Source organism: Mustela nivalis (genome assembly GCF_964662115.1).
Source record: "Mustela nivalis genome assembly, chromosome: 8".
NCBI lineage: Eukaryota > Metazoa > Chordata > Mammalia > Carnivora > Mustelidae > Mustela > Mustela nivalis.
This window is the reverse complement of record NC_139027.1, coordinates 5,375,054-5,388,889: the sequence shown is the minus strand read 5'-3', so window position 1 is coordinate 5,388,889 and position 13,836 is coordinate 5,375,054. Positions and strand designations below refer to the sequence as shown.

Below are 13,836 nucleotides of genomic sequence, written 5' to 3'. Positions count from 1 at the left end.
AAATGGAAAATAAGCCATTTATAACATCACAGAGGTGGGAGGAATGCAAAGAGAAAGCGAGTGGGTTATGGGTGTGATTAGCTCTGTACTGAAACCGACTTTGGAATTAACTCCTGTCTTGAGGAACTGGAGAAATTTGAGTAGAGACATTGTTTTCTCTCCTGAAAGGAGCCCCACTCAGTCACACGGCGATCGGTAATACACCCTAATAAAAGGAAGTGTGTTAAAGAAAAAAAAAAATTCTGTTCCTTCGATTCCATTCTACAGGTCGAGAGAACGCCAGGGAGCCTGGGAGTTCTTCCTGTGTCTGCCGCATCCCCTGAGTACTGGCCAGACTCATCAACCATCTCCCTAGCCCTGCTCTTTTCTCCTTGATGAGAGAAGAAAGTTCTATGAGAGCATCTGCACTCTTTTGCGATCTGTGGAGACACGGCTCCATTTCCATCTCTTTGAGACACTTGTCCTCTCCTTCCGAGTCTAGATGTTTTTGAAGCAGGTCCATTTCATCCTCCTGGGGTAACTTATTCTGGAGTCTCCGAGCAGTGGGCTGGCTGCGCTCTGGGCATCTGCACTGTGTGTCCTCCAGACAACTCCATCGTCCCCAGGAAGTCCTCTGCTTCTCTTTGGAAAAATTGACGGCAGCATTATCTGTGAAGAAAAAAGCACACAGAGCGTAATACATACATATTTTGATGAATTATCACGAGGTGTACATGCAGTTGTCAAGAAAGGGAGCTTTCCTAGTATTCTAGAAGCATCCCTTATATCTCTCCTAATTCTGTCCCTCTCCTGCTCTCCAGAGGTGACCACTGTCCTGACTTCTAATAACACAGATCAGTTTTGCTGTTTTTCACCTTCCTAGAAACTGAATTATATTCTTGTAGAAGGAAATGTATTCTGCTCTTGTTGGATGGCGTCTTCTATAAATGTCAAGTAGTTCACACTCACCCTTTAGGCCATCTGTCCTCTTGCTGATTTTCTGCTGTTGTATTTGTCATTCAATCTCCAGCTGTGACCGTTGATGTATTTGCTTCTTGCATTTCTGTAGGTTTTTGTATTTTGATGCTCTGTTATTAGGGGTATACATGTTAGGGCCTTCTTCGTCTTCTTGCAAATTGACCCCTTTATTATTATGTAAGGCCCTTCTTTATCCCTGATAATCTTCCCTATTTTGAAGTCTGCTGCTTTGTCAGAAATTAAGATAGCTGTTCCAGCTTTCTTTCGATTAGTGTTAGCATGCTACGTCTGTGTCCCCAATCTATTTCTGTGAAGCAAGGATCACTGTTAACAGTGTTCCCCCACCATTCCCCTGGCCGGCAGTAGGGAGAGACTAGCGTAGAGGGTGCTGTGCTGGGGGGCGCGCCCCTCCCCCAGCTGGGAGAGCCCTGGCAGTCTTCTTCCTTGGAGAACTGGCATTTCTCAGGGAGAGTGCTTGGGGAGTATCACACTTGACCACCTTCCCTCCTCCTGCCAGAACCATGGCATGGATCTTCCTTAATTCCTCATTATGAGAACCTGGTAGGGTTCCTGGAGATTAAGCCTCCCCCTCCCCCACAATGTGAAAGCCCACCAATCCTGTAGCCCCCGGGGGTTTCCCTCTTTTAGGCTAGCCCACACTCAGCCTCTAGCAATTTGTCAAAATGACCACTTACGTGTTCCTCCCAGTTTATGACTCCAGTTTGTGGCTTTGGCTCTCTATGTAAGATCTTGGCTGTGATATACCTTGTCTCTCTCATTTCAGGGGTGGTGGTTTGCCCTGCGACACCAGCCTCTGAGGAGTCCCAGAAAAGTCATGTTTTTCAGTTTTCCAGATTGTTCCTGTTGTAAGAGTGGCGGGTGACAACTCCCAAGCTATTTACATGTTGGAGCTAAGCTTGGAAGTCCCAAGTTTACTCTTAGATTGTGTCTTGGGATGGGTTTCATGTCTGTTTTCATAGTTCTTTCTCTTCCTTTGGTGGAACAAATCTAATAGCTTCTTGAGGTGTGTGGGAGGTAAATACTTTGACACCTTGCATGACTGACACTATCTTCACTGTACCTCACGCTTAGTTGGTACTTTCTGGTTTTGAAGTAGTTTCCTCCCAGATTTTTGAAGACCATGTCGCATTGTCATCTAGCATTCGGGTTACTCTTGAGAATCAAAGCCATTTTTATTCCTGATCCTTTGTATGGGACCTATTTTTATCTCCCTGACAGCTTGTAGGATTTTCTTTTTATCCTTAGTGTTCTTAAATGTCCTGCTACTGTCTTGGGGTGAGTCTGTTTCATCTATCATGCCAGGCACTCAGTGGGTCCTAGGCTGGAAACTCGTGTCTCTCGGGTCTCAGAAGTGTTCTTAAATTATATCTTTTTAAAAAAATTTTTAGATTTATTTATTGATTTGACAGAAAGACACAACCAGAGAGGGAACATAAGCAGGGGGAGTGGAAGAGGGAGAAGCAGGGAGCCTGATGCAGGGCTCGATCTCAGGGCCCTGGGCTCATGACCCGAACCAAAAACAGATGCTTAATGACTAAACATCCCAGGCCCCTCTTAAATTACATCTTGATGATTTTCTTTCTTCCGTTTCCCTTGATTTCTTTCTCTATCTCTGAAACTCTCTTTCCGAACATGGGACTTCTTGAACTAAGCCTTTGAGTTTTGCTCTATTTCCTCTCTTTTATCTCTGGTCTTTCTAATGAGAGGTGTCGGTGTGTGGGAGGTCCGGAGGGAACAATGACAAGGCCTCTCAACCATGGAAGAGCGGGGGGTGGGGAGGTGGGAAGGAACCGAAGGGTCCGGAGCAGGGGCTCTTCTCGTGCTGTGGCGTTCTGATGCAGCACCCGGAGATGTCTGCAAACTCCAACTTCAGTCTGGTTCTTAGGGCTTACCTTGTCCTCCAAGGAAGTTGTATTGAAGTCCTAATGCCCAGCACTTCAAATTGTGACCTTTAGAAATATGGTCCTTGTAGAATGTCATTAGTTAAGATAAAGTCATAGTGGAGTAGAGAGAGTCCCCAAGCCAATGCCACTGGTGTGTTCATAAGAGGGCCATGTAAAGACAGAGATGTGAGGACAACGCCACATGGTGAAGGGGACATCTATAAGCTATGGGATGCTAGGCTTGCTGGCTGTCACCAGAAGCTAGGAGAGAGGCATGGGGCTGTTTATCCCTCAAAGCCCTCAGACGGAACCAGTCTCATCCATACTTTGACTTCAGACTTCCAGCTTCCAGAACTGTGTTGTTTGCTGGTAGCTTGCTAGGGCAGTCCCAGCAAGCTAATACACTGTCCTCTTATGTTATCAAGAAGGCATGTTTGTCAAGGTAAAGGAGACACGTAGTTTTTAGTCCTTTCAACAGAGTTTGTTACCTTGGTTTAGCCTTTTTTTCAGAGAGTTTGGGCAGGTGCCTTGCTTTGGAACGGCTGCCCAGACCCGATAGATGTCAAGGGTCAGCGGCCTCCATAGCGCCTACCAATTCTGGTTTAGGATTTAGCTTTTTACGACTGGTCCAGCCAGTTACCACCCACCCCACGCCTCCAGGTTCCAGCATTTTCCCGCTGCGCTTTCCCCAATAGCTTTTGCTCCTTGGGGGTCTCTACGAGCACTGTCCAGTAGAGTTTTCGGTGATGATGGAAATGTTCTTTATCTCCGCTCTTCAGTATGAGAGCCGCCGGTCATGTGCAACTACTGAGTACTTGTGATGTGGCTGGTGCAAAGGACAGACTACATTTTTGAATTTGTTTAATAAAAATGCAGCGTAACTCATGTGATTTGGCTACCATATCGGATAGCACAGATCTATACTGTAAAGCAACACAAAAAAAGTTTTTGATTGTCAAGGTAATTAGGGATGTAATGGAAATAAAGGAATGTGGTATCTTTAACACATCTGCTCTCTTTGCCCTAATGTCTCTTGCAAGCCTTAAATTTTATTTCAAAGAGATCTTAGTGCTACACCAGCAATAGTGAATTAAAAAAAAGTTCTGGCCCTATGTCGCCGAGGAGCCCTGTGGTAGGGTTCTGTGTGCACGAGGCAGCTTTGTGGGGTCCTTCCCGTCACAGGTGAGAGCCTGGGCAGGTAGGAAGGGAAGAGGCTGTCCGCGGACCCAGAGTGGACGTGGGGCGCCTGCGTCCAGGCCTGTGCTTCTCGTGGCAGCCCACCTTTCCTCCCAGCTCACGAGTTGTTGACCCGAGGGCCTCCTCTGTGGCGGTTCAGACTCCTGTCAGCTCAGGTGTGCTTGAAGCTTCTAGAGACTTCTCCAGGCAACCCTCTGTGCCTCCCAAATATTCATGTTGGTCTCCCAGACCCTGTGGCCACTGGGTTGCTGGAAAACAGATTGGGTTGGTAAAAATATGTACGTGTGTGTTCTCACAAAACCTGAGAAAATCACACCTCCACGTTGACAAAGAAATCTGTTTGTGCTGCTCCAATAATCACTTCCTAACTGGTGGGAAAGCAGGCCATATGTCTGCGAAGTGGCTAGCGGAGGGGAGGGTCTCCTTCCGCTGAGCCTTGCAAAATACCTTTTTCCAGCTGATCGGCTCCCAAATCAAAAGACACCAGGCCACATGCTTCTGCTTCCAGAGAGTAACCTCTGGGCAAATTGCTCTTGCGGATGGAAGGAATAGGGGCTGGAAGCAGCCCTCACAGGTTGTGATGTGTGTGTGCTTGGGGAGGAGGAGGCCAACAGGAGTTCTAAGTTTAGAAGTTCGGTATTGGGCGAGGGAGGGTAAAGCAGGAAGGTTGCGTTGGCAGAAAGCGGGGTTTGATTTACTGGGGAGACCTGCAGCCCCTGCTGGGGACTGGGGCATCCAACTCTAAGAAGTTCCTTGTGCCGAGCTCAGCTCCCTCTGTGACACCCCGGTAGGCTCCCACGGTGGCAGGTGGAGGACGAGCGATCTGCAAGGCTCCCTCCTCCCTCACTCCTGGCCCGCAGGCCTTGTTGAGGCTGTGGCTCAAGGATTCAACCCTGGACGTGGTCATTGTGTTGGGAGGCTAGTGCACACAGTAGCAAAGCAGTAACGCCTAGGAGTTGTCTCCTCTGGCCCTTCCCCAAGAGTCAGCTAGAGCTATGATTCTAGAATGGTGGGCATCTTTCCCGCAGCGCTGTATCGGAAGCAAGCCTGTCCTTCCATAGTTGGCTTTGTGACCTCAGGTCGATCCCAAACCTTATGCTTCTATTTTCTCACCCGAGACCCCAAAAGGTAGTGTGAAGAAATCAAGCTAAGAGATGCAAAAATAATTTAAAAAAAGATTTTATTTATTTATTTGGGAAAGAGAGGGAGAGTGAGAGAGAGCACGAGCAGTGGGTAAGGAGAGGGAGAAGCAGACTCCCCGCTGAGCAGGGAGCTGGATGTGGGACTCGATCCCAGGACCCTGGGATCATGACCTGAGCAGATGCATAGTGGACTGAGGCATCCAGGCGTCCTGCAGAAATACCTTTAGAGATTGGGGTGCCTGTGAGGCTCAGTCCGTTGAGCGTCCAACTCTTGATTTCGGCTCAGGTTGTGATCTCAGGCCCCGGAAGTCTGCTTGAGACTTCTCCCCTCTGCCCCTCCCTGCCGCCGCTCACATGCTCTCTCTCTCTCTCCCAAAATAAATAAACCTTTAAGAAAGACTTTAAAAAAGTTATTGATTTTTGTGCCCATTTCCGTTTTATTTTAAAAAGTTTATATTTTTTTCTAAATAAACAGCTATCTGTTCATTATGTGAACTGTTTCTCTTTTTTAGAAAAAATTATGTCCTTCATGCTCTGAACTGATTGATTATTCAGAAGATCTAGGAAGTGACGCTTATGTCTTGGAGTCCTCACTATCCAGTAGGGGGTTTATCAGGGAGTGCCAGGGACTGAAGGCTTATGTCCCGCTCTTCCCCTCATTTCATACCCTCGTGGAGTGGGATTGGGGTCTTTGGGAGCAGATTAGATTGTGAGGGTGGGGTCCCCGTGAATGGGGTTAGTACCTTTATAAAAAGAGACCTACTGAGGCGATCTCTGCCTGCACCCTGTGAGGACAGGGCAAGGAAGTGGCGTGTGTAAGCCGGGAAGGGGCCTTCACCCGCACCCAGCTGTGCGGGTGCCCCATCTCTTCCCGCCCTGGCCCAGCAGCAGACAGATGTTGGGTTAGGCCATCTTGCTCGCGGTGTCCGGCTACAGCGGCCTGGGCAGTGGTGTTGGGCGTGGCCTGTAATCGCCAAAGCCGGTACGGTGGTCCTTGCCAGTCTGGCCCACTGCATGTGGCATAAATATTCACTTCGCCCTGGGGTCCTGCTCGGACCCCTTTTGCTCCCGCCATCCAGGAGTACCCGTGGAAACCCCCCAGTCCGCTCTCCTGACCGCACTCCACGCGCGATGCTGTCGTTCACGCAAGGAGCACAGGGTGTTCAGCCACAGAACTCTCACTGTGGCGGTGGCAGCCGCTGAGCAGAGCGAGACCACGGAGAGACACCGTCATTCCTGAACCTGGAGGCGACGCTGGCCCCCAGCGATTAGGCCTGGACCCCACGGGCCCTGCCTCAAAGGGTTCTTTCCCGATCTCTTCCAGCTGGAGGTCATCTCCCTTTGGAAGCCCCTTGGTGCATTCATTATCTGCCGGGCTCGGGGGCACTTGTTCCCGTCTGTCTGCCTCCAGTGAGTTATTTCTGAACCTGCCTTATCTCCCCCCGCTAGCGCCTCAGGGGCGGGGCTGTCGGAAACACCTGCCGTCTCCCTGCGCGAGCGTTATCCGCTGGTTCAATCCCGGCCTGCGTTGCCCCTCTGTTCCTGGATTTCTGGCACCTTCTGCGCCCTGGGGAGGGGGCAGTATCTGCAGCGGGCCTCCACCTGGGGGCACCGAGAGCCCCCTGGAGCCGTGCTGGGGGTCGGTTGGTTCCCTTCCCCGTTCCTGCCGTGCTCTGTCCTGCTTCGTGTTCAATGTCTTTCCATCAGGGACACCTCGCTGGGTCCCTCTTGTCCCTGCTGATGGCCTTTCTTCCAGACTCTTCTTCCCTTTAGCTCTTAGCGCTCCCTGCCCACGGTCCGCCACACACACCCGGATCTCCCCGACGGGTTTCACACACGCACCGCGGTGGTCCTCCGCTTCCTGCTGGGAGCTCCCAGACGCTCCTGTCTGCGGTCCAAGCGGAGGCCTAGTGTCCGGCATCTCCTGCCCGAGTCGGCGGCACCAGCTTCCCCCAGGGCCCACATGCCCCTCCTGGACTCGCCTCTGTCCTCGGCCCCGCAACCGCTGCTCTGATCTTCCTGCCGCGTGCTCGGGTGGGCTCTGCGGTGTGACAGATCCCCGGGTCTCAGGGGCTGCTACAGTAAACAGGGGTGTCTTGCCCACCGGCCGTCCGCCGCGGCTGGGCCTGAGGCCTGCAGCTGTCCTCCAGGGAGCTCCGGCCACGGCGGTGCTGCCCCGAGCCCACGCCTTCTCGGACGGTAGCCAAAGGGCGAGAAGGGACCCGAGGATCCTGCAAGAAGCCTGGGAGAGGCTGATGTCCCCTCTGCCCCCTCCCACTCACCGCCTGCCTTGTGTGCTCTGGGGGAGGAGATGAGCTGCTGCCCCCGGCCTCGCCTCTGCCAGGCCCCCGTTCTTCTGCCTCGGCCGCCACCCTCACGGCCACGGCCCTCACCTCAGCCCCTGTCATTTCTACCTGGGCCTGTGGCCACTGCCCGGACGTCTGTCCCCGCGGGCAGTCCCTTTCCTTCTCTGGGCCTCCTCAGAGCCGTGGGAATGTCTCCCTCTTCTGTGGACCCTGCCACGTCCTGCTTCAAAACCTGCTGAGGCCTGACTCCCGTGCCCCGGGCCTTCTGTCCATTCTCTGGGCAACGACGGGGCGGGGGGGTGGGCTTTGGTGGCCGACCCGTCTCAGCCTCTCTGGTCTCGTCTCCCGGCGCCCTCCTCAGCTCTAGAGGCCACACACTCCTTGTGGTTCCCCAAACGGCGTGATATTTTCTCGAGTCCCCCAACTCCGTCTTCTGGATGGTCTCTCTTCCAGAACACAGCCCCCGATCGGCCCGCCAGAGCCAGCTCGTAGTGGCCTAGACGGAAGCTCTCTTCTCCGGGCCTCCAGAGCCCTTCATCAGAACACGTGCTGCGTTTCCCTGTAACTGCTTCTCCGAGAGACTGACCCGACCTGCAACTGAAGGTGAGTGCGGCTTCCATGTGCCGACCACGGCGCTAAGAAGAGCTTTACATGTTTTAACTCACTGGGTCTTCACAGCTGTCCTGTGAGACAAGCACTACTGTGGGTTTTCTTTAAAAACATAATGGAGAAACCGAGGCACAGCGAGGTTAGGGGACTTGCCCAAACCCGCACAGCCTGCACGTGTTGGAGGCGGGTTGACCTGTAGCCCATGTGTGCGGCCTCTGTCACCGATGGCGTTCTTCTTCAAGGCAGTCTTCGTCTGCAGAACACTGGTCATTCAAGTTCTGTCGGACACACATGTGGGGCAGTTTTCTGGTTTTTTTCAACCTTCTCCTCGCCTGCCTCCATATGTCTTTCCGAAATCCCCCCAGGCTTCACTTCTTGCTCTATTTCTGAACTTGAGAGGTAAGAAAACTCATGAAACTTTCACTATATTTTGTTCAAACAATTGAATGATCCTGTCCTAACAGTGAGCACTCTTGCCCTTAGACAGTCGCTCCAGGGCTGTCCTTGCCGCCTGGAACGTTCTGGATGACTTCTTTGGGAACCAATTGCATAGAGAGCTCACCAGTCACCTAGAAGAGCCATTTCCATGACTTTATCACCACCACATGCCCCATACGAGCAACATCCCAGGGATTCTCCTGAACAAGTTACTGATGAAACCTGCTTCCCTCAACATTTCATTAATTTCAGTAAGTGTGCAAAGTGATGTACTTTAAACTAGCACTCGCTAAATGGCTGCCTTGTCATGGGGAAGCAGAGAAGGGCACTGTAGCTGTGTCCTGGGGCTGCCCTAACTAAGACGAGCCAGAAGTCCAAGGTTGAGGGGTTGGCAGGGCTGGCTCTACTGAGGCTTCTCTCCTTGGCTTGTAGACGGCCATCTTCTCTCCATGTCTTTACTGGGCCTTCCCGCTCTGTGTCCTCATCTCCTTTTAAGGACGCTAGTCATACTGAATTAGGGCCCACCCACATGACCCCATTTTACCTTAATTGCCTCTTGGAGAGCCCTGTCTCCAAATACAGGCACAGTCAGAGGAACTGGGGCTTAGGACTCCACCTGTGAGCTCTGGGGTGACCCCACGGAGCCCACAACAGGCAATGACTGAAGGCCCAACCACTCTCGGCTCTGCGTCCAACACCTCCGTGACCTTGGTCCAGCCCCCGCTTCCCAGGTTTCAGTTTCGTTATCACCAACATCGAGGGGCAGACCGGGTCACCCTGGGTCGTTAGAAGTTCAAGGTTCCATGAGAACCAGTAACAGAATCATGCTGGGAGAATGCACTGCTTCTGGGCGGTGGGCAGCACCAGGGCTCTGGCGATCAAGTGCTCTCATTTCTCAGTATTTGACAACAGACTTTATTATCTCCGGCAGCAAGCTGAGTGTTTCTCCTGGGATCTGAAAGAGCCACAAGAGCAACGTCTCAGCTGGAAACATCCTCAGTGAAACGCTGGTCTTTTCCTGTCTTCTGAGTCCTGAGGTGGGACCTCCTGGTCGTGCACTGGAGGCAAAAAGGAAGATGTCTGGGGCCTTCTAAGCAGAAAAAGGACACTTTCTCTTCAGAGTAACACTATAGACATGCTCTGTTAGAGATCAAAGCCAAAGCAAACCAACCGGTGAATGAAAAACAGCAGGACAGCCCAAGCCTTCTTGTGGGCCTGAGGCAGACCCACTCAGTCACGGCTGGCTTTGGCCAGCTCGGAGCTCGTCCCTAACTTCCCAGGTCCCTGGAGTTGGCTGGCATGGGCGGTGCTTCCAGAACAAGCCTGAAGCTTGCAGCCTACTCTTTACTGAGCGCCGATGTGGCAGAGTCCTATGGTGTGTGCCAGACCCGAGCCTGCCTCCTCGGGTGGTGGCCGTGTGGGACCAGCTGGCCTCGTCTGCTGGGGCTGAAGGGAAGAAAAGCAGGAACTGGGGCTCTCTGAGCGGGTCCTGCTTCTCCAACCTTGAATGGGACCTTCGTTCCTCTCTTCACTAGAAAAAGTGGGTCTTCAAGCATAGCCTATTTATGCAAGTGACCCAACTTTCCAGATTCTGTTTCCTTCCCCATGACTTTGCAACCCAGAGACGCAGGAGAGTCATCGTGAGGGACACCCCAGAGCCTTGAACGAACACAGCCAGTGCCCAGGACGCGGGAGTAATCTGCTGATCGATTTTGTGCGCGCCTCTGTTGAGTTGGGGAGAGGTTGGGTGAGTCCAGACATCAGGGTGCAGCTTCCGGTGGGAAATGCTGTGTGTAGCTACCCTCAGCTCAGCACGGTCACCGTCACGGTGCACATGGGCATGGCACCTGGGGGGGACACACAGTCCATCATGCATGTTCTCCCTCCTCTACGTTTACTTGCGGGATCCTGGACAGAGGCGAAGTCCAGCCCATCCAAGGTCACGCAGGTGGCAAGAGGACACGGGAAGTGCCTGGCCTGCCCCCTTTGTGCAGCTCTGGGTGTCTGCAGCCCAGGGCCCAGGCTCCTTCCCTGCTCTTGGCGCTCACGATGGTCTTGCAGAAACCCTACCTCCAGCCCTGCATCCGCTCCTCAGACACTGGAGCGCTGCCATGGCCAGAGCGGAAACCCACAGGGCCTCAGTTTACCTGAGTGCGTCAGCATGTGGTCCTCACGGACCGGCTGGGTAGGGATCTCAAGCTAGGGCAAAAACGTGGCTTTATTGACCTTCTTCTTCACCACATGAGTGAGACCGTGTTTGCATCATCTGCCTGAAAGAAACTGGTTAAAATGGAAAAATGGAGCCTCATTGTTATTCAAGCAGGCCCGATTATCTGACGTTCTGGCATATTTTCAAAATGTGGAAAGGTCCAGTATCCTTCTCCTACTGTAGTGATCCTGAGTGGAACATTCTGGGTTATGCGGAGTTGACCAAGGGACCGGGCCTGAGGGGTCTGCCGGTCTTTTGCTCAGGCAGCCGCAGACACGTGGTCTGAGGGCCTCCAACGGGCCCTCGTCAGGGAGGGCTGGTAGCTTCTTTCTCCGCAGACTTCTCTCTCTCTCTCTCTCTCGTGCGCACACCAAAGTTATCATATCAGTAGGGATTTCGTGCTCGGTTTTGTCCCAAGGAGAGGCCATCGAGGGATTTGTCCCTTGATCTTCCCTTCCCATGACAAAGGGCCGGTAAACAGAAGCTCCAGCATGCATGTCACCATGCAGGGCCCAGTTTAGGGTTCTTGCTGGGGTGGTGGCACACGGTGGGGGGCGTGGCAGAGTTAGCGGGTCGATGACCCCATCATCATGAGCGAAGGGGGCGCACTCGGCTCCTGTAGTGTTGGCTCAAAGAGCCAGTGGTACCCAGCCTAAGCCTGCAGACCCAGAATGTTCCCTGAAACTGTTCGGGGGCTGAGGGTGGGGAGTCCTACAACTTACAGGGAGCAGGGAGGGAGACGGTGGCTAGAGGTGATCATAGTCGAGTGGGAGAACACTGGCTTCGGATTCAGACGTGACCTGAATGGATTCTTGCTTGAATCTACCTGGAGGAGTATAGACAAGTTATTCAGTCTCTCCAAGTTTCCCGAGGCTGAATGAGGAAGATAAACGCTGGCCTCAAAGGGAACGAGACGGGATTTGATGACACGGCATCTGTAAGGTGCTCATTACATTAGCACCACTGCCACTTACTGGCTGGTGGCCCTGGGCAGGCTGGTGGCCTCGGGCAGGCTGGTGACCTCGGGCAGGCTGGTGGCCTCAGGCAGGCTGGTGGCCTCGGGCAGGCTGGTGACCTCGGGCAGGTTGGTGACCTCGGGCAGGCTGGTGGCCTCGGGCAAGCTGGTGGCCTCGGGCAGGCTGGTGACCTCGGGCAGGCTGGTGACCTCGGGGAGGCTGGTGGCCTCGGGCAGGCTGGTGACGTTGCTCAGCCTCAGCCTCCTCACTGGAAAGATGCAGAGAGCAAGGCCAGCCTCGCGGGGGTCTCCGAGGCTGACATGCAGTCGAGGATGTAGAAAAGAGATCGGCATAAAGGTTGAGGTGCGTCTGTGTCTGATGGCGATTTCCAGGAGCTCGGAGGCGGGGAAGCAGAATGAGGCTTTGGGAAGCCTGCAGAGAGAAAGGGAGGGCCAGGGAGAACCTAAGAGGTGACTCTGGAGACAAGTGACCTTTGGGGAAATGTGGTCCCGAGCCGGCTCTGGCCGCTGCCCACCCTGGCACCCTCCTTCCTGCAAGTGTCCCTGCTGCCTTCTCCGTTCCAGCCCCTGCTCCGTGTCGGAGAGCCGGTGACTTTGTCCAGGCTGGTGCAGACAATTTAATCTGATCCCAGGGGAGGCAGGCCGGGCTCCCGGTTCCCGGCCACCTGTCCAGCTCTGCTTGGACGGCTTAGCCACTTCCTCCAGTGAGGACGCTCTGGCCCCTTCCTTGCCTGACCCCAGCGCGCGTCCCGACCCATAGCCCTGCTACTCTGTAGCTTTCCTGCTGTGTTCCAGACCCCATGGTGACTCCTCTTGGGTCCCTTCTTGCTTTGCCTTGGGTTCCAGGGTCCCTCTCGGCTGCCGAGGGCCAGGCCAGCTTGACTTTCTGCCATAGGCCTTGTAACCCACACTCGGAGACTTTTCCTGCAAGTTCCCGTCCTAACAGCCTGTACCGATCACCTGCCCTGCTGTCCATCTTGGGGCTGTGCTGCTCGAAGTTATTTTGGGAGAGTGTGATTACTCTCAGTCAATCATGACACTGGCTTCAGGTGTTTTTTGAAAGGGCCCCCAGGAGTGGCAGAAGTTTCTGGCTGGTGTCCTCGGGGCTCCCGGCAGCACCCCCACCCCACTTTGTGTGCCCGACACTCAGAAGCACAGGGCTAACTGTTGCAGGACCAGGATGGGAAGTCTGTCCTCCTGGCTTTGCTGTCCAGTTGCTCCTTCCTGGGCTGCCGGCCCCCCGAGCGCCCCCGGCTAGAACTCTCCACCTGCTGCCCAGGCCTGAGCCCACAGACCCACGAGGCATCTCCTGCGAGCACACTGAAGTGTAGTGGGGCCTGACCCCGCCAGACCTCAGTTTCCCTCCAGAGTTGTATGACGCTGTGGCAGGACCCGCGTGGAATGAACAATTCTTGACTGGCTGTCAGATGAGTTTAAGAAGGATGGTATTTTATCTTCACAAGAGATAAAGGAAAAGACTGTCTTGCTAAATCAACAAAGATGCTTATATTGTTGTCCATTTGGCCAGGCAACTCCTCATTGACCCGTGGTGGGTTTGGCTCTGCTGAACCCGTCTGTCCCTGCCGTCGAGACTGGTCATCGTTGAAAGTGTTCGGCACATCCAAGGCCAGGCTGGGGACCTCACGTCAGCAGGCAGGGAGGGCGGAGGACGTTAGGACAGCAGGGGCCTTGGGAGTCTCAGATCCCAGCCCTTTTACAGGTGAGTGCGCCAGGCCTGGGCTCCGGGAGAAGAGACTTGCCGGGGCCCCCATTGACGCTGTCCGGGGCGCGACAGGAACTCCAGCCGGAGGACTTGGCCCACTGGTGGACACCTCACCGATGTCCTTCATGAATGATTTGTACTCAAGATGCGGTCGTCGGTGGCCCCTTCTCAGGAAACGTGGAAGGGCTCGCGGGAGAGGACCCCACCTTCGCATCTGCAGGGCCGGGGTAGGAACATGGGGACCCTTGGCCACAGGCAGCTTCGCTAACCTGGACGTCTGCAATCGGGATTTCCCTCTCAAACAAACAAAACCAAGGAACACGGGCTTTGCACTTTACGGGGCTTCTTTAGGGCATTGTGCAGCCCAGCGTGGGC

The 13,836-nt window shown here is 53.8% G+C and overlaps 1 long non-coding RNA gene across 1 annotated transcript in view; it reads left to right on the top strand.

Moving 5' to 3' along the window:
- The window catches only part of LOC309870736, a 34,992-nt gene that overhangs the window by 11,829 nt on the left and 9,327 nt on the right, over positions 1 to 13,836 (top strand). The window contains exons 5-8 of the long non-coding RNA XR_014314784.1: positions 268 to 8,109; positions 8,599 to 8,804; positions 9,485 to 13,458; positions 13,534 to 13,688. This is a non-coding gene — a long non-coding RNA (uncharacterized lncRNA). The remainder of the gene's footprint in view (positions 1 to 267; positions 8,110 to 8,598; positions 8,805 to 9,484; positions 13,459 to 13,533; positions 13,689 to 13,836) is intronic.